The sequence below is a fragment of the Platichthys flesus genome, chromosome 17 (assembly GCF_949316205.1).
Source record: "Platichthys flesus chromosome 17, fPlaFle2.1, whole genome shotgun sequence".
Taxonomy (NCBI): domain Eukaryota; kingdom Metazoa; phylum Chordata; class Actinopteri; order Pleuronectiformes; family Pleuronectidae; genus Platichthys; species Platichthys flesus.
The window spans coordinates 7,343,971-7,365,587 of record NC_084961.1 but is presented as its reverse complement, the minus strand read 5'-3'; the positions used below and the strand labels follow the sequence as shown (position 1 = coordinate 7,365,587).

The window sequence follows — 21,617 nt, the reverse complement described above, 5'->3', positions numbered from 1 at the left end:
CTGTACCTGTACTGATGGAATGTTGACTCTGTGGACTCCATGCATTCCTCAGTGAACTCACACAAACATATTCCTCCGGTTTCTTTTCGGCTATCTCCTTATAATTCAACGCCAAAGATTGCAGATCATTTAAAAATAGATAAAGAACCAGAACAGACAGAAGTAAATATCATAAATAACTTTCCCTCCTAATGCCTCTTCATGCAGACAAACAGGGCATCTAATGCGCTTTAATTGGTTGAGACAAAGTTTAAAGGTGTTTTTTAAGAGGATCCATTAAACCGCCCCGCTCACAGAGCATGGGCAGCACATGGGAGAGAGGAAAATCGTTTAGCTGAAGACATTTAATAACCCCCTCCCCCCTTATCTCCACACAGTTGGAGAGAACACACACATGGACACTTGCACACTCATACACACACACACATATCTAACTAGGGTCATCCATCACAGTAGCGCCCCCCCCTCCCATGCTGGTATTCTGTCTGGATGTCAGGTTGGCCTAATGCTGCAACCTATTGATTTCACCAGTGTGGCCCTACTCCATGTCAGGATGTTTAGCGTTCAGTGTTCTATCAGACGCACATTTACTTTCACACACTCAGTACAGACACACACGTGTGTGGCTGGTTGTGTATTAAAATGGGGGAGAAAACTTGGAAAGATAAAAAAAAAAAAAAAAATTGGTTGTGGATTTTTTTTTCATTTTCCCTCAGAAAGAAATGTAATTTAAAAACTTTACCTGCATTTGTACACAACCTAACCTCTTGGATTAAGTTGGGGAAAACTACATTATTAAGATTGCAGTTGCTATATAAAAAAAAAATCCATCAACGGCAAAAAATGACAACTATTAGAAGAATGACTATTTCATATTAAAACTTCTATTTCGAAAAGAAATAACTTTGTGGAAAATGGCAGCAGGTGGCAGGTAACTTTGTCACCTTCAAGGTTAAACAAGGGAAAGCAATTTATATAAATTAAACGGCCATACAGTAAATCACAATATGATCTGGATAATTAAACCTTGTTACACAAAGTTAAATGTGAGGGATGGTGTTCTCCCCACAAGGTGTCTTCAAAGTGCAACAACCGCAACAAGGTACAAACAGTTTAGAGGAAGAGAATAACCTCACAAGAACTATGGGATTCCAGCGCTACCTGTTCTCTTACCATCACATGCTGGTGCAGTTGTAACCAAAGAACGATTAATCCAAACTTCAAAGGGCAGAATCATTTTAAGCGACATGATTTCAAATCAAGGAGCAGTTTTTACCGTTTGAATCAGAAGGTGACTTTGGATCCGACTTAAAAAGGGCTACTCTATTTGAGGAGGAGACCTCAGTGTGAGGCCGGCCTTCGGAGAACACTTCTCATTTACCCCGTCTGAGAAAATGAGAGATTCATCATAATAATCAAAGCACAGCGCAGAGCAGCTGGATGAAAGGAGAGATCATTACATGGAAAGACACACATCCTCCTCATATGTTAAAAAAGAGAATTCCTCCAGAGCTGTGACGGAAAATGAAAATACATCAAAGTGATCTGTAGGTTTAAAAGTCACCTTTTAACAGTTTAACCTGATTGTTTCATTAATTTCGTTTGGTAACTGAACCAACTCAAAGGTTGTTCAAAAGTCTCGGCTACACTCTTCAATAAATAGTAATTATTGGTACAGATATTGTTACAAATTGAATAATTTGATTGCGGAAACAGGAAGTGGGTCAGCGTACCGCCTGAATGATTGATGGGGGAACATTTGCTCCACTTGCTCAGGTACCAGTCAGTCGGTGGTTCAAGGTGACACACATGCCAGGACTAAATCTCTTACAGGGGATTATGTCGGGATTATTTGTCTACTGCACAACTTCGGTTTGCATCTTAATTTATTTGGTACTATATCGAATGAAGCCCAGACTCCCAACAATCGACAGAACAAAAAATATCTTCCAGACGATATATGCAAAACAAACTAGGGTCCCACAATGTACAATTAAAGAGCTAGATGTGTCATCATGTTGTGAACCAGTGTTTGATGGTTTGTACTTATTGCATTTCTAGTCACTCAAAGTGCTTTATGGAACAGTTTGGGCTCAGAATGGAGGAACCAGGGATCACACCGACGGACTTCTGCTGGTGGCCGACCCGCTCCAGCCTCGGGCCTGAGCCACAACCGCCCACAAAGAAGCAGAGGAACACTGTTATTATCTTTCTCCCTTCTTTTATTCATCTGTTTCTTCTCTATTTTTCACATCTCCGATTCCCACATCCCCTGTTTTGCACCCCCCCCCTCCCCGCCCTCTCCCCTCAACGCCTCCGTCTGTCACACTCCACCCATCCCCTCCCTCCCGTTCCCTCGCTCCCACCTCCTCAACTGAAAAACTTTTGATGGTGTGCCAGCCCCTCGCCTCCCCCTGCACCATCCGTACCTCTTCATCACCCCTCCTGTGCATCCCTTCATCCCTCCGTTCGTTCGCTGCCTTGTTTGTTGTGAACATCGCATAGTTTCATTACACTAGTTTATTCAGTAGCCAGCGGCAACACCACACTCATTGTCATGGTTTATTGCCGCCTGCCCTTTCTTATTTATTCTCTCTTACCCTCACTTCTCCCAGCTCTCCGCTCTCCCTTTATCTATCCATCTCTGCTTCTCCTTCCCATCTCTGTGTCTCTCCCTGGTTTACCATAACCATGATTTCGGTCTCAGTTGCTTCATTACAAGCTGCTGCTTTTATGGGCCATCTGCAGAACTATCTGCATTTGTCACAAACGCGCGCGGACAAAAGCACACATAAGGGCACACAAAGGGCCCGAGCGCAGAGCCGGCGCAGGCAAACAGCTACACACGCGCTCCATCCCGCACGCCCACACACAGACGCACACAGGCTTTTATTTCTCCCCAGATAAGCAATCACAGTGGAGTCCAGGTACGGGGGAGCGCGAGACGGAGAGGGGGAGAAGTGAGGAGGCAGAAAAGAACTGAGTCGTGGGTAAAAAAAAAAGCGAGAGCGAGGCACCACAAACGGGAGAGAGGGCTGCCATGCTTTAAGAGTTTTAAGTGAGACGGATGACGCTGCAGACGGGAGGATTGGAGATGGGGAGCGAAGGCCGGGGGAAGCCGGAGAGAGCGAGACAGAGGAGAAGACAAAAATGAGAAAGGGATGCAAAGACAGAGGAGGGATGATTCAATGAGTTTTGAGGGGGGACTTTACACCTCTGTCAGCAGGAACTTTTTATAAAAGATGAAGCGAGTTTTATACCAGAACAGATGCTGAACGCTGGGAAATGAAAGCGCAGGATTTGCTCCCAAAATCCACTATTTACATCTGAAAAACGATTTTCGGTTTCTCTTCCCTTGAAAGATGTGAGGTTTATAAGAGCTGCAGCGGCGCGGAGGTCTGTAACAAGCTGATATGTGTTCCGGGGCACTTAGATCTATAAAAGGTTTCACTGGGTCAGTCAACTTCAGAGTCAGCTGCTTGTCACTTTGATTTATCCAACACTTTGACCAACTCTTTTTATAGACTTGTAAAGAACTTGTGTCATAAAGCATTTTTTGAGCCCGTTAAGTTAATGAAACTTTACGCTGTAAGTTGTACATCATATTTGTGGCCGTGTGGCCTCCTCCTGACAAAACCAGGGGCTGAAAACACAGATTTAGTTTCACAATGACCTCAGTGTGTTTATAAGGCCATTACTATTCAGATCCCGTCTGTCCTTTCAGTTCATATAACAATATTTCAAGAACGACCTTTATTTTTCTCATTAACACTTAAAGTACATCATAATCTGTGTTTGAGGTAAATCGTCTTCAAAAAATAAAGATTATATAATCTATATTTCATTGTTATGGCTTGATAAAAAAAGTCAAACACTTTTGCTCATCCCAACGTCGGAATATTAGCTTTTTTGTCTAAGGGTTTATTTTGGAGACCTTATTTTACCACATACGTCAGACAAGCAGATATCTGATGTAAGATATTTCCTCTTTTCATTCGAGCTCACAGTGTTCCCGGGCGCGTGCGCAAAAAAAATAAAAATAGTTTGGCAGAACTTGATTCGCAGTTTCTTGGTAACAGTTATTTAGTAACATCGCTCAATTAAAGGTCTCTGGATTTGCTGAAGATAGATGTAAAGTGGATAGAAGTACGTGAATAGAAAATGTCTTAATTTTGGAAATATGATATGGGGGGGATAACTTATCATACAGCATCTGTATTTTTGAAACAAAAACTTACAAGAGGGCATTTTAATGGCTACAATACCGATAATACACAGTGCAATGCACCCATGTATACATTACAATATATGTTAAAAGTATATTTGGAAACTTATAGAAAAGTTCAGCTGAAGTATAAAGTATAAAGTTATTTTGGAGATGGGAAATATTGAAATGTCTTATTTGAAAAAATGATATATCTATTATTATATTTCTGTGGCCATTTTGCTCAAATATGTGGATTTTTTAAAACCCAAACAATCCCTCCACGGTTAGAAAGCTGCTGCAGAGCTGTCAAGCAACCGTCACTCAAAACAGGATTCAAGCAATTTCCTCAAATTCTAACTGTGACAGCTGAACAATCACGAGAAGGATAATATGGACTTATTATACATAGATGTTTTTTTTTAGTTAGAAAATATAAATTCCAAGATAAAATCTAAACCGTTTGAAGAGCGTGACACAACTTTGCACCCCCAAAAAAAGCATTGGTGGCATTAAATGTGAATTACCACCAAAAAAAAGCTTTTAAAATCACATTGAGCTAAGAATGAGCAAAGAAAGACTGATAAATTTGTTACAACTAATGTGTAAGACATGCTTTTATTTGCCTCTCTGTCAAATGAAGCAACTTCAAGTCAATACTGCCCAGACTGCAGCTCATAGCAGCATAACAAGGACTAGAAACACATATGAACTGCATCTAACCATGTATTAGTTGCTGTTAGCTGATGTTGTATGAATAGCTAAATGTTTCCATTACCATTCAAAAGGTGAAATGATGATTAAGAATTTGTCACGATTTTGGTTAATATTGTCTTTTATTATAAATGAACAGGAATGAACTACACTAAATTATTTAACAACTCCCCTCAGAAACAGTTCATGATTGGTGGCTGCTGATTGATGGTGTAATTATAAGTAATTGTGATAATTATGAAGGGAAAAACGGACTAAGTGGCACCAGAAGGTGTGTGTCATTGAAGAGAGAGAGAGAGAGAGAGAGAGAGAGAGAGAGAGAGAGAGAGAGAGAGAGAGAGAGAGAGAGAGAGAGAGAGAGAGAGAGAGAGAGCTCAATGCCCATTGGATCATCTGCCAGCACTTAACATCAATTAACACACATACACAGACACACACACACACACACACATGGTCAGTGTGAACAGTAATTATCTGTAGTATAAGTGCCGACATCTTGTAGCTGGAGCCGGGTCGTGGTATTGAAGTCCCGTCGAAAGACGTGTGTTTGACCAATCTCAAGTCAGTCTCAGCTGTTAATCATGAAGCCTCACCCTGGTTTTACACCATGAAATGACTAATTCATATCTTAATTTAGTCCGGGTCCCATCTACTAACATGGAGGATAGAGGGCTAATGGCCTATACTGCAAACAGCCACCAGGGGGACGATGAATATATATATGGCTTCACTTTAGGGAAGCAGACACGTCATCCATCTTTGTAAGCAGTCTATGATACATACAGTGTAGAGAACCTTCTGCGGTAGTTTTTTGGCAACTTTTTGGCAAAATGATGATGTTCAATCACTTTTGGCAGACTAGACAAAATCGCAATTGAAATACCCAGAGTACACTGGTGTTCCTAAGATACAGCATCAATGTATGCATACATTTATTTGGATTCTTGTTTTACTGCTGGTTGGGCTAAAACTGATCTGACTTATCCCCTGTCAACTTTTTATGATACGTGTCGGCTCAAATATAAATCTTCCCGCGGACCACTCTGCATGCAAAATTGTTTTGATCAATAATACTAATAAGCACAAACTTTAATGCAGCAGAGTGCATGGTGCGGTCCCTCTCTAAAGTGCAGTTCAGGAGGTATAAACTTTAATACGGTGGAAACACTCAGCGGGAGGGAGCCCGGGCGTCGGGATGCCGTTTAATGAGACAAGACAATAACCCTGTCCAACACAATTACCCTATTTTTGTGTCGAGAATATCCATCCATGAGCGTTATTTGAAAAGATGTACTTCCCAGGCTCGCAATTTCCCCCGTATGTAATTGAATGAGCAGATAACGCCATTAGTCTGGCTGCTCACAGAGAAACAGGAGGATGTCAATTATAAGCCCTTTACCTCCACTTCACCGTGTGTGCACACACTAGCGCCCTTGTGTGCATGTCATTGCAAGTGTGCACAAACATGCAAGGGTGTGTGTGTGTAGCTCCTTGATGCAGTGATCGATGTTTCTCTGAGGGCTCGTTCAATAAACCATTAGATTCTCCCCTAAACACATCCAGCCAACAGAACTTCATTAGAACCAAACACATACATACGAAGAAAAACACACAAAAATACCACATCTAAACCCTCTCCTTACTAATTGTTACTTCTCAGCTCCCTTCATCTGCCTCCTGTCATACTCCACCCGCCCACCAGACGTCCCCACACCTTTTTACCTGTCTCTCTCGTTTCTTTCCTGCTCAGGGTTTATTTATTTTTATGTAATATGTAATTAAACTCTGTTGTGTGATCTTTGTCTGTTGGTCGTGCTAAAACTCCTCTATTCAACAGAGGGCAGGTCTCTGCTCCTACACACACACACAATCACACACATACACTCACACACAAAACAAGTCCTGATGGATTAATATACTAAATTAACTTCATTGCACCAGCCTGCTGTGTGTGTGTGTGTGTGTGTGTGTGTGTGTGTGTGTGTGTGTGTGTGTGTGTGTGACTCCGTCTTCCTGAAATCCAGAACAAATCGTCCCCATTGGACTTGATCAAACAAAATGGCAAAGTGCAGAGTTCAGACATGTTTTCATCCTAACAAGACATTTGCAAAATATTGACAATACAATATATATCTATAATTGTATATATACACAATTAGCGATATGCTGGCACCTAATAGATATTTAGTTAAACTTAAATATAGTTTGGACCAGTTTATTTGCCAGTTTATGTGGAAATTGGTCAAGTTACGAGGTGTTTGTTAAAGAGTAAAGAGGCACAAAGATAAAGCGTTTTGTAAATGTTTGTGTCTGTGAAACTGAAACTAAATTGCAGTGAATAAATATATACGAGTCCAGCACTTTACCTCTTCAGGTTCATTTTGTCAGGTTCTTCTTCAGTCGGACAGATATCAAGATGTGCCGTTACATGAATGTCTCAGAATCACTGTATCATGACATTATCGTATCGTGAGTTATCCTCCGCCTCCCTTCTGCTTCCATTGTCTTTGCGCCAGGCACTGCTGTTATTAACTTCACTACATTTTAAGAAACAGCTGACTAAGCAGATCTTTGCTATCTCCACATTTTACACCTAAAGTGGTAAACTTGTTTGTATTCTTAAAAGACAGTACGGGCCTCACTGATTTAAGTCTGAGTCTTGATCTGCTTCTCTCTCTCTCTCTCTCTCTCTCTCTCTCTCTCTCTCTCTCTCTCTCTCTCTCTCTCTCTCTCTCTCTCTCTGTCTAACTGACCCTTCCCTTCTCTGCCTCACACATCCATCTTGCCCTCCCAGCCACTCTCCCCATCTTATCTCTCCTCACAGCCACCCCTCTCCTCACTATTAATTAAAAGAGTGTGTGTGTGTGTGTGTGTGTGTGTGTGTGCAGTCACGTTTGTGTGTGCACATCAGGACTCAGTATTAATTAAAGGTGTGAATGCTAATTGGTCGGATCAATAACGGGACGTTGGGCCTCAGGGGCCATCAGCCAATAGGAAATCGTTACATGTCTGACATCACTGTCACTCTGCCATGCACTGTTACACGCGCACACACACACGCGCACACACACACACACACACACTGATTTGCACTCACACTCACACTGCTGTCATCTAGAAACACAGATTCACCTGGAAAAGGTTGTGAGAGTGAGAGAGTTGAGAAGCAAGAGGAGGTTTTCAAAACCCAGCTGGTGCAATAGATAGAAACTTACTGTATGTCGCCAAAACTAGATCAATATCCATTAAGGAGAGAACAAGAAAGACAGAAAGAGGGAGTGAGAGAGGGGGCACTCAGAAAAGAATCAGATGCCTTGGTTAGCATTGCCCAGTACTGAGTAAATGAGTGTCCTATCAGAAGGCCTGTCTGTGCTGATCAATACCATGAGTATTCTTCTTGCTCCCACCACATACTCTTCTTAAAGCTTCTCTTTTGTTTCTCAATCTAACTTTGTCTAACTAGCAGCTTTTGTCAGTGCGATATTCAATCAGAGAGATAAGAGCATGGCAAACTTGGTCCGTGACCTCAGAGAAGGGGAGGAAATAGAAAAGGAGAGAAGAGAAGGCGAGATTGATAAAGAGTTTGCAGGCGGTCAGCCCAATTTGCCATTTGAAACCCACCCACTGAGGCCTCATCATCATGCCACAGCAAACCTCCAGGGCCACTGAGGCACCAATATAAATTGCTTCAGAATGAAACTGTGGTCAACAAGTAAACATGAAGTCACGCACAACATATTTCTTCACATTTATCTCTATGTGTGTTTCCAATGGTGTACAAAATAAATAAAGAAACAACATTTGAAGCAACAAATCCATTTTGAAGTTCTGCCCCCTACACTGAAAGACACAATACCAGTAAGGAGCTGTATTAAGTTTAGTTTTTCTTCTATCTTATCTATTGGACGATGCTGCCATCAAATGTGGTATTGATTCATTATCTCCAGAAGATAATTATTTCATTGATCAGTGGTTTCTTGCCCTTCCCATTGTCTAACTGTCAGGTCAACATGCACAAAAGAAGACATTTACAAATAAACAGAAATGCATAGACTTCCATAAAGTGACATCAAACCTCAACACTATCTCTGTCTGCAAGAACATCTCAACAGCCTGTAGCCTTTATAACGTTGATATTTTAAATAGTGCTATCTGACATTTAGTATTATACATTTATTGAACATTTCTGATTCCAGGGGTCACAAGTTGGGCTCTCTCACCATCAGACTGGCCATTTGCTTGTCTTTGAATAAACTGACACCGTATAAGTGGTCAGCAATGGAGGACTATGTGCAGTCAATGCCCTTAAGTAGTGTATGAAACATTAACCACTAACCCTTGTCCAGATTATAGCCTGCAGAGTCTTTGGCACTTATAGCAGCACAGTCAAGGCCGAGCCCAGACACACAAACACACACAGACCTGCAGGTTTAGTGAAGGGGCCTTTGACGGATGAACTGATGGAAACCATACCCACAGACAGATGGATGGACTGACAGGGGGACAGACAGACACACAGGGAGGAAGGTGTGGGAAACAGGAAGCAGGCACATGGTTAAACACGCTGGGATATAACTAGACAACCTGACAAGGAGTTGCTGGAGCTGACTGGTGTAAATACTGGCTGGGAAAATGCGGGAGTACTGGAGACAGGTGTGTGAGTGGGCGGGGACGCTCCGCTCAGAGGATCGGGAAAACAGGAGATGGACGAGCAGGTGGATGTGACAGTCAGGTGACTGGGGATGGGGAGGACTGAGGACATCTGGTGGGCGGATGGAGAGTGGCAGGGGGCCAAATTAAACAGGCAATGGGAATAGTATTGGCGGGGATGGGGGGGGGGGGGGGGGGGGGGGGCAGATGACGGAACAAAAGAGCCCAGAGACAAATTGTGACAATGTGTGTGTGTGTGTCCAATGACTGACAACTTCAGGGATAGTCTTGTGTATGTGGAATATTGTTCTCGAAACAGAGTCGTTTTTGTGTTTGAGAGTGTGTGTGTGTTTGTGTTTGTGTGTGTGTATGTGTGTCAGAGAGAAAGATAAAGTAAAATAGAGAAGGAGATCACTCTGAGCTGATACCATCTGTGTGTGTTTATGCAGGGATGTGCATGTGTGTACTATAGCTAGTCACACCCACCAAGCTAGCTTGGTGGGTGCCAGCATGTGTGTGATATCTAATAGCTGTGGCTACTGTAGCGTGACTTATTAAATTGAACATCAAGAGACCTCCTGTAAAGCTGATTGACAGATACTAACACACGCACACACACAGACACACACACACAGGCTCTTAAAGCAGCTCACCTTCCATGTAAAACTAACAAACCAACACAGACACAGCTGACTGAACCATCCTCCTTACAAAGGCAGTGACTTTAAGGGTATAGAAGGTAAATGAAGATGTAGATGCTGTTTCTTGTATTACTCCACATCTCGTTCCTGTCGACAAAGTTATGGTTGAAGAGCAAACTCAGGTGAATAGGTCATCACCACATCAACAGGCGTCACACCATAAACAACAGGCTTGTTTTCTCAGCGACGCCACTCCCAATTATGAACGCTGAGTGAAATCACCACTCATGACCTTAAATTAGCTAGCTTCCTCTTTGTTTGCGATAAGAGGATAAACACCCACGAACAATTGTTTTTTTATTTGGCCTTCAAATCCAATCTTGTTGAAGTGATATCAAAATATTCCGTGTGGTGGAAGCCTTTCTGCTGAAGTACACTCCAGGACACAAGCAGCCAGGGTTTTTTGTCATGTTCTTTCAACTTGCTTCCGTCTTAATCCTTTTAATCCCATTCTCCTTTCATCTCTATCCCGGCCCTCATCTCCTCACCGGCCTTTCTGCTTGTTTTGTGCAGCACAGCCAGACATCAACAAGTGTTCCCTCTGCGCAATTCATTTCACATGACGCCAGCGTGTTTGTGGGTGGCGTCTGTGTATTTCTGAAGTGAATTTTTATTTTATTTCAAATCCATTCATCGCCAAACCTGTGGAAAGCATTAAAATCATTTGCAGCTTGTTCTTGAATGTCTCACATCTAAATGTTTGCATTCAACAAAGCAGAGCAGTTTTATTAAATGTCGGAACTGCAAAATAAAGACGATAATTCACCTGAAAAGACCAAATTAAGCGACACGTTCTGCAGAGGGTCTTGTGTTGAATGCAGTAGGCGATCCTTCATGTTATGATGAAATGTGTGAGAAGGGCTCTCAAAAAGTGGAAAAAGTTATATTAGGAAGATGCAGCAACCCTGTTTTGTTAAGGATAAGGTCAGTAGCCTGGTTATTATAGCTTACATTAACATATTCACTATGAGGAAACTTTTCCAAGCCTCTTGACTCCCAGCTGCATCAAACGTACACACATTTCAAAAGGGAGAAACCCAGAAACCCAATGAATCAGTTGTTCTCGAAACAAAGCCCGTATAGAGCTTTGTTTCCCCGCTTCCCGGCGTTACACTGCAGTTTGCCTTCCTCTGAGACAGCAGTTAAGATATTAGAAGCAGCGGGGAAGTGAGGAAAGTAAATCCACTGATCGAAAGCCGAGCACAGGGGCTGGAAGACACAGCACTGATAGTCATTTTAACAATTAATTAGAAAAATTAAATATAGAGAGAAACACCCCGTGGAATTCCCTTAAATAATGGAATCTGCTGATGAGAGGCAGCCTATGATTCTTATCAAATTTGGTGAAAATCCTCCCGGAGTTGCTCCCAGTGTTGAGGGATACATTTGTTTAAATAATGCCTCCGAGTGCTGTTTGATGCACAGCGTCAGAAACTGCCGCGTCAGCATGACCCTGCTCATTTTCTGGTTATGCTAATCGAGTGACATTCCTTCCTGCTTGGCAGGAGGAGCTGATTGGATGGGCTGAGGTGGTGACCCTGAAGGGAGGCCGTTTGATTGGTTGGCTGATATAAAGCTGAATAATGGACTGACATTGGCCAGAAGGCTGTATTATTACCACCCCACTCCCATACAAACAAACTCACAAACACACACACACACAGTACTGCAGCAGATCAGCACACTTCTACACACTGATAAAAACTATGGACCGGGATAGCCTGTATTTTTGTCAGGTGGCTAGTGTACGTCTGACACACCTGAATATCAAATCAATAAATCACTTGATGTGATTTCTATCCTGTCTTGGCACAGATGGATTTGGAAACTGTTCCCAGGATTTACGTCATAAATGTATTTATATCATTAAAAAATGAGGTTGATCCACTTTCCACTTAACTGTAATTACATTATCCAGACATTATAAGACTGATGGCTACTTTTTGGACAATCTTCAGTGTTAGACACTTTTCCCTTCCAGGCTGTTACCCCTACTGTATCTGAGATGCTAAGACATTTGGCAGCCATTAGTCCATACATCAGACGGATGCCTTCAGAAGACGCTGACATCATTGCAGTCCTGAAACTGAGGGATTTGGCAGCTAATTTATACCATAACACTGTGGAATGATATAGGGTCCAGAGAATGAGCTAATATGTATTGGTTGTATTGAGCACTTTCTGAAAAACACTAAAAAACTAAGTCTGTTGTTGGACTTACATCGTCCATAATGTTAAAGTAGTAACTTTGACTGTTTTAGTGTCACTTTTCTTTTGTGCTATATATTTGGAATAAGCAGGCAACTGAGAAGGTTCATTTTTAGATTCCTTATTTTTCATCTGAGAAAACAGGTGAAAAATAAAAACCCAGTCTCAGAAAGCTCACCATGCTCTCGTGCACACTCTGATTAACAGGTAGACACAGATTCCTCCCTGCCTGAAAACAACACTAAAGACTTTGTATTTAATTGTGATGGTCCACAGGCCCACCGATTCACTGAGCCTTAAAAAAAACATAATCACCTGTTTTCACAGAGGAAAATATATCAACAAAATAATTTCTCAGTTGCCTTTCAAGTCGTGCTAACAAAGCAGAACCTCTGAAAAGAACTAAAATCAATATGACTATAAGATAAAATATTTAAAATAGCGCCCTTCCACCGCTCGTATGATGAGATACATTTCTGAGTCTGCGGCTTATTTTGGTCTCTGGTGACTTACAGATGTTTGATTAATACAGATAAGAAAAACTTTTGTGACATTTAGGTTTTCTCAGGAGATAAAGACTCAAAAAACACACATTTCCTGTTGAGAATTCTGTTTGAAACAATCTGCTCCTCTCATCTGCTGTCACTGTGTGTGTGTGTGTGTGTGTGTTTGATTGTTTAGATTGACGCTCTCTCGTTGACATTTCAGCAGAGCGGGCTTCACAATACAGCATCGACCAGTACTGGAGTTTTTGGGCAGATGCCACTGCAGATTTTAGGTTGTAAAAAAATAAAATAAAATATATATATTTATACTCACCATATAGAGCATGTGTGTGCATATGGGAATATTTATACAGTGCCGATTTGATGACAAAGTTTCTGAATCATCTCGATCTTCTTCTTCTGCACTGCGATCCGTATAAAAAGGTTTTGTAGTGGTGTGTCTTGGACGCCATATGTGCCGATACTGCTCCCAGTGCAGATTCATTCATTTCTCATTATGCTGCATGTTCCATTTCCATCTTTCTCTTTTCCTCTCCTCTCAAATCTCAGATACTTCACACTTGCCTGTTACATACATGCGGGAACAAGTAGGACACATGCATATACATTATACACAGATGTAGGCACGTACACACATACACACACATGCACACTCACCACTCTCCAGGACTGTGCAACCACTTTTTCTCCAGGGACGCCACTGACATATCCCTTCTCATTTTAAATGTATGAACCGAGCCACAGTTGCATGTGTGTAGGCACACACGCATATGATTCTGTGTACTGGGTGCATTGTGGGTGCTAAATATGTGTAGTGAGCTCTATGCAGAAAGAGTCGAAGAGAAACAAATTAAGTTAGAGAATAAAGCAGGTAGTTGCAGTTGAATTCTCTGAAGTCGAAGCATAAAAGGAACATAATTCTTAAACTTTCTTTACATTGCAAAATAAAGAATAGTAAATGAATCTTCTCTGATAGAAACTGACCATGAAAACATTCAATGACTTAACTGAGAGAAAGACAGAATGACCGAAAACTGAAAAAAGAAAAGAGAAAGACCAGTGGATATTGTCAGTCACCTCAGGTCTCTTTGATAAAGATCAGATCAAAGCTGCAGCTAGCGCACACACACACACACACACACACACACACACACACACACACACACACACACACACACACTAATGCATGCACACGCACAGAGAGAGAGAGAGAGAGAGAGAAAGAGAGAGAGAGAGAGAGAGAGTTGTATGGCTTCAGAGGACATAGCATTGACTTGCATAAATTTCCTGGAAACTTACTCTGACCTTTTCCCTTCAGCTTAAAACTCTTCCAATGTAATGATATATCAATCAATCAAATTTTATTTGTATAGCCCATATTCACAAATTACAATTCATCTCATAGGGCTTAATATATGTTGAAGAGACATTATTTTTGTCCCCATTAAAACACTTGGTCCCCACAACATGACTATTATAGAGACAAAACACACACACTTCACTCTTCTGGCTCATTTTAACAATCTAAGCCCATGATCTAAAGCACATGGCACAAATGCATTTATAAAGTCGAAATCCACTAGTGCAAGTTTAATAGCTGAAGGTTGCTGTGACAGCTGCATGGCTCAGGAGTGTTGTCCTCAGTTTTATATTTAATCAACGGTGTATTTTGGGCCCAACATTCAATAAACCAATCGGATTGGCAGCTTTCACAAGCCAGGTGAGACTGCTGTTATAAAGTCAGGTTAGCCTGGACGAAAGAGAGGCAGAATACAAGCGCTGTACATCTGTCTATATAGGTGCATATTACCAACTTGATAATAAACCCTTAGATAAAATATTAAATATTAAATGATATATAAAGTTCATACAATTAACTTCAGACCAGATTTTTGATGATAATGCTTTCCGCTGCCTGAACTAAAAGAGAAGAAGAAAAATAACTAATTAGACAACAGCACTGCTTGGTGTTGTAATAACAGCCCTCACACTGAGATCATGGTCAAGTTAGAAACAGCTGATTGAATGTCTACCTATAAATAAGGATGAGAATGCCACTGTATAGGTTCCACTGGAGCTTTGCAAATTAACTCTTTCAAAGTTAATTTCCACATGGTATTTACTTAATGAAGACATTTTCAGAGTCTACTCAGTCTCTCCATGCAGCAGTTGGGTCTCACCGAGTGTGTGTGTGTGTGTGTGTGTGTGTTCTTGGTCGTGACTTCAAAAGAGTCAGCCAGAAACATCACTGGTGCAAGAGATGACAAATTGAGGAAACCTTTCTTCATGAAAGATGCTGATGTTTACTGAATTCTAATGTGGAAAACAATCAAGCCCCATTGTTTCAAACTCCTCACACCTAATTGATGCTGTTGCACCAAATTGTGTCAACAGAGTCGTTGGTGGCCACATTTCGTGAGACAGGGGAGCAATAATTGGAATTGTCATTATTTTATGCATAAAATAATACAAACAGCGTTGTTTCACATATCTGCCCACTAAAAGAGTTCTCCTGCAATTTGATGTTGCTTAAGAAAAAAAGCTAAACTCTGAATAATTAGAAAAACTAGAAGATAAACTAAATATTAGAAGTGTGCGTCTCATGTACATCATTTGTATGTATTATTTTTGCATTCAATTACAAAGTGTTAAAAACAATAGTCTCTGTGTTTACTGAGGTTTTCAACTGAGTGAGGTCTGTTTTTGTTTACTCTCGAGTGTCTTTTTCGAAAGCAAAGAACAATCAGCTTTGCTCGGTTTTTGCGTATTTGAGGAAAAAGTTGGTCCAAAGTGAGCGTTGGCCTCCTGGAAACTTTGGATTTCAGACTGAATTTGTTTTGATCAAATGCAGCACACTATTTAGAGATTCAATAGTGCCTCTAAAGCAGAATCTTATAGTTTTATTTTAACGGGAGGTTTGGAAAAACACATAATCCATCAGCATCTGCAGATCTGTCATAAAATCTCTTTAAAACACTGCATATTTTAAATAATGTGTGAGGCAAACTCAGCACACAGTTAAATGTCCTTAAGGTTAACAGAGAGTAATATTAAAATGACGTAGAATGTGACTTGGTCAGAGAAAGAAGGGACATGTTAAAAAGCTATAGCCAGTCATCTGTCATACACTGCTACACTGACCAACATGGTTATGTAATTAACGGTAAGTCCTTCATCTGACGCTGCCGTGAATTTACAGATACACATCATGTGACCTCTAAGTGAAGATTTCCTCCTGTTCCCTCAAGGAAATTCTAAATCCTTTATATCAAGATGGTGGAGCAGCAGTTTCATGAAATGATTATATGACCAGAAGGTCACTGGTTTGGCTGTGGACCTGTGAGTCACACTCTCCATGATATTTTGAGGAACTGATGAATAAATGCCGAGATGGAAAAGAGTCCATGGATGTGATCTGGACCACGAGAGCTCCCAAAGCTTTTAACCCTGCTGCCAGAGTGTTCTGTTCATTTACAAATACACATTTACCATTTCACATTTGATGCGGTTCCTTTTTTTTTAGTGCCTCCTTCTACATTTTATTGAGCTTTGTTTATACCTCCTCTTGAGACACTTATGTGAACTCTCCGTGGTAGGAGAAAATGAAGGTAAGAGAATTGAATTACTGTTATATCCTAGGAGGAGACAAGGAGGACAGCAGAAGTGCTGAAGAGGAGGTGCGGAAGGGAGGAGTGAAGTGAAATCTCTGCTGACTTGTTAGTCACATGGCAGAATGTTGCTAGGATGAAGCGGTCTGTGTTCTGAAGAAAATCATTTCATAAGGGAGCCATGTGTCTGCTTGTGCAAAGGCATGCATAGAAAGCACAGTTACATATTTGCATATTGTAACTGTGATTTCTATGTGTGCGTGTGTCTCTTGACACATGGACACATCTAAATGTATATTGTATGAATGTGGCTAGTGTACATCTATGTTTGAGGTTAACTCAATTTGATGTTATTCCATATTATGTGTGTATGAGTTCTGTGTACACACTTAGAAGAAGGCTTCTCTCCAGGATTACATTTAAATCAGTTTCGACATTTACAAGCTGGTTTATCTAGAGCACTGTACAACCTACAGGGGTCAAACAAATCTTCACTCCCACCAAGAAAATATTGGCCGACCTGACAAGAATACAGTTCCTGGACTCGACTTAACATTTATCATAACAGTTCTTGCACATGTCAGTCAAACCAATAAAAGTCTGTGTATGTCTTCATAAAAGGAAATTACCAGTGCAGAACAGAGCTGAGTTTAGATGAAGCAATCCCAATTAGCTGGAGAAGATGTGGAGAGTGAAGGCCAAACTGGTGCCAGGGGTAATAAGATCCCAAACTGTAGGATCAGAGATCTCTATCCAAGAAGAGCACAGTCCACGGAACAGCCAAGAAACTGAGGAGAACCCGCCCAGGCTTCTATATACCCTAGCTCCAGTTGGAAACACAAGTCCACCGACATGGGGCATCTGGGGATATGTTATATATCCCCAGATATATAACATATATAACATCCAGGAGGCCAACGCTCACTTTGTCGCCAAACTCAGAGGCGACAGACGGGGTCGTAGAGCTGAAAAAAGACGAGAGCATAGAAGGACTCTGCAGAAAAAAAGACAACAATTCTTCGACGACAGTCATGCAGAGCAGTGGCCGTGTGTGTGTGTGTGTGTGTGTGTGTGCACGTGTGTGAGATGTGTGCACGTGTTTAAGCTCTGCGATAATCTTTGATTCTGTCTCATCAGCACAATATCAAACTGCCTCCGACATCATGCTAAATAATCCATCACTCCTTTTCTCTCTCCGTTTCACACACACAAGCGCGCTCCCACAAACACACACATACACACACACACTGTATGGCATGTGCTGACTTATGAATTACTTATGGCCTGACAGTCTTCAGAGGGAGAGGGAGAAATCCAACAATCACATCAAAGTGTATCCCACGAGCAGACAGACAGGTTGAACAGGATGGAGCAGCTCTACTGTACCTGTGCCCTGACAACTACCCCGCTAAACTCCTTCCTATAGTTGGATCAATACATACTTTTTCAAGGATTTTCTATTTTGCACTAGATATGAAGCAGAGTGTACCTCTACACCACTCTTCTTTTTGTCCTAGCTCTTACAGTATGTTAATCCATCTTTTCATTCATGCCCATTCACCCATTTTTCATAACATGCAGCAGCAGCAGCAGCAGGATAAGAACGGCAGTCCAGACCTTCTTCTTCCCCTCCACATGTTTAAGCTTCTCTGAGCTCCCAGGTATTCCCAGGCGGACCGGGATCTAAAAAGCACTCAAGCATCCTCTGGAAACGCCCTGAGGCCTCTCCATAGTTTGACATGCCTGGAATACCTTCCACACTAACATGTCTTGGAGGCTGACTCATCGGATGTCTGAACGGTCTCAGCTCCCTTCAGCGTGATGTACTACCAGTCCCACTCCGAGGCCCCTTCCATATTCCTCGTTCTTTAACCCAGGAGTGAACCCAGTCAAACTCTAAATGGACTGAAGGTTGGCCACAATCTAATTTATTCATCTGGTCCGAGCTCATGAGTAAAGGTGAGGGCTGGAGCATACATCTCTTGGTAAATCATAAATGTTTACTCGGCTCAGACGATAGTATGTTTGAAACACCTGCAGCTCAACTGATGCTGCTCTTATCCACCTGTTGATTACAACGCTTTATAATCACTGTAAATGTTTACTTGACGTGGATTTTAATAGAGCTGCTGTTTTGGGAAATGGGATGAGTGGTCCGACCCCTTTTTCCATCTGTGCTATCTGTGTCTGGGAACATTATGTTTATACCGACATCGGATTACAGATTACATTTAATTTGATATGAATAAAACTCATCTAGTTGTTATTTTTAAGACTTTTATGTTTATTTCTTTAACCTACAAACTTGTTTTTCAGTTAGATACAATATAAAAAAAGATGTTGGCATAAGTCATCATGTGCTTATCCAAATAACCAGTCCTAGAGGTCAGATCATGGAATATGCATTTGTGATATGTGTGTGTCAGAGTAAAATATGCACTTTCACTCTCTCACACACACACAAACATACGCAAAGATTATTTTGTATTTTTTGTAGCCAAATTTTAATTTAACACAACACATATCACTTCCTACAACAATGATGATGAAAGATGTTTTTCACTCGTTCCTTCTTAAAAACAAATCTTGTTTACAATGCTGAGGCTAATACCTGCGTAAATCTAAAACCTGAAATCACTCCAACAGCAGATTAGACATAAGGATTACATGGAATCAGGACGACTTGCCAAAAAATGTCCAAGCCCAGGTGGATCATTCCATTCCGAGAAAATCTCCTCCTCGCTGAATTAAATTACATCCCAGCTCCGTGTCGCAGGGCCCGACAGTGTAAAATGTATTTTGGGGCAATGACAATTACACGCTCACTGCACTGAAAAGAAGAAAAAAATAAGTCGACTGAAAAGGTCACGTGATCCACTCGACAGGAAATTATTCATGAAAAATAAAAAAAACTTTAATTGAAATTGTCATTGCACCCCTAAAAGTTCAGGAGGACAGTTGCTCCACAATCAAGTCCTTTGTTGTGGACTGTAGATGCAGAGATGCAACATATATATAGACAAACACTTCATCAGCATAATGTTGCATTTTCTGGTAAAGCCCGGCGTGGTTTGCCTCCGTGCCTCCCTCCCTGACTCCCTCACTCAAACACACATGGAGAAAGTCAAACAGCCGAATGTATCAGCAGCAGGGGCTCTTCAAATAAGTCCCCTGGAAGCTCCGAGCTCACCGAGAGCAAACTCTTTCAGCCGCTCTTTCTCTCTCTCTGTCTCGCACACGAACGCGCACACGCACTGAAGGAACATGGGCCAAGTTGCAAGCAGAGACTGGTGCCAGTGAATAAATCTGGGACAACTGCTTGGACATACAAGTAGCACAAGCAGGCACGAGCGCACCCTGACACAGCGTTTGTGCTGAGTTCAACCCAGGCACTTTGCAATCAATGATACTGTCATTATGCGGCGCGCCACACACACACACAAATCAACACGATGAGAAGCGGCCAACCGACAAACTTACATACAAACGAGCAAAAAGGACCCATGTATGGGAGCAGAGGAGAACACAAAGGGAGAGTTTAGCCGTGTATCACTTTCTGCAGCAATCAGAGGTGACAAACACCTGCTCTGTGTGTGTGTGTGTGTGTGTGTGTGTGCTGTGTGTGTGTGTTTGATATAGGACACATTTTAGGCCATATTCCAGACGACTGAATTGCTAAAAAGTCTAATAATTTGGTTCGGTGGTTTGGTTAGCATAAGGGGCGGGGTTAGGATTATAGTTAGCCAAGTAGAGGTCATGTTTAAGGTAAGTTGACAAGAAGAGCACAAATGTGACCAATGGCAACAGGGCAAACATAAACAACATTGGTTTTACTTTAATTTGCATAAAATATTGCATCAGCTTTAGTCCTTACATCAATTCGCAGCAAACATGACATGACATCAAATTATCAATAATGGTGATGACTTGAACATTTGAAAGTATTAATCTGTTTTTTACCTGCCTCGCCTATCCCTCCTCACCGTCTCCTGAACCTACCCAGCCAATAAAACTAAACTGTTAAACCCTCAGTGTCTGGTGTCCTACTTTTTCGGGCCCAAATCTTTTACTAAACTTAACAACTTGAGGAATAAAAGCCTGAATACAGATACAATCTCTTTAAAGAGAACACTCCCCACTGTGCCCCTGAATGACTGAATTTAATTCAGAACACTGCTTTAAATATGCATGCCTTATTAAAATGTCCTTTTCCTCGCGTTCTATTATAGTCTTAGTTTCTTGAAAAGCCCATCACAAGTATTACTTTGGTTACAGAGCATTCAGTATTTGGCCACAGTACATATTAATTGTATCTCAGCATGTATGTGGCACCCGACTACATTTCATCCACCATCTGGGAAACCCTGCAACTTCCATATATCTCATATACTACAACCGAGTGCTGGCATATTACAATATAAGTATAAGTATACAATTTTACAAACATCTTATGTTTAATATGCCTCATCTATCGACTAGTAAATGAATGTGTTGCTCTTAAATGACACATAGGATCGTGTTTGTACTTGGGTCCAACTGCTCTGTCAGCTTGTCAGCTGTTGACATCTAAACGATCTGTTAGAAGAAAAGTAAGTCACCAGACAAATATGTGTTGTGTCGGTGAGCTCGGTATCACGCGTGTGCTCAGGTAGAAAGTCTGATCCTGCTCCGGAACTAACAGCCTCACTGCGGACATCAAAGTTATCCTAATCTAAATCTAATCTGAAATCCGTGTGCGCACAGGACATGGTGCCGGTACGTAGTGAGCTCTAATTTTAACCATCACTTCAGCCGTCCATATCTCTTCTTTTCATCTCTGCAGAACGGTGTCGTGCTGTTTACTCGAGCCCTGAAGGAAGACGGTGAATAAGGAGGCTTCGGCTCCCACTGGAGTGGACCGCGTTCCCTCTGGAACTAATCTCTACATTTGTCTTTGTTAGAAAAGCTTAAAAAACGAATAGAACCAGGTTATTTTATTTTTCTCCCAAAACTGTCCGAAATGGTGTGTGTTTATAATTAGTGGTTC

The 21,617-nt window shown here is 41.4% G+C and overlaps 1 protein-coding gene across 1 annotated transcript in view; it reads right to left on the bottom strand.

The window, feature by feature from the left end:
• The window catches only part of csmd3b (CUB and Sushi multiple domains 3b), a 317,162-nt gene that overhangs the window by 196,864 nt on the left and 98,681 nt on the right, over nt 1-21,617 (bottom strand). The gene's annotated exons all lie outside the window — the stretch shown is intronic.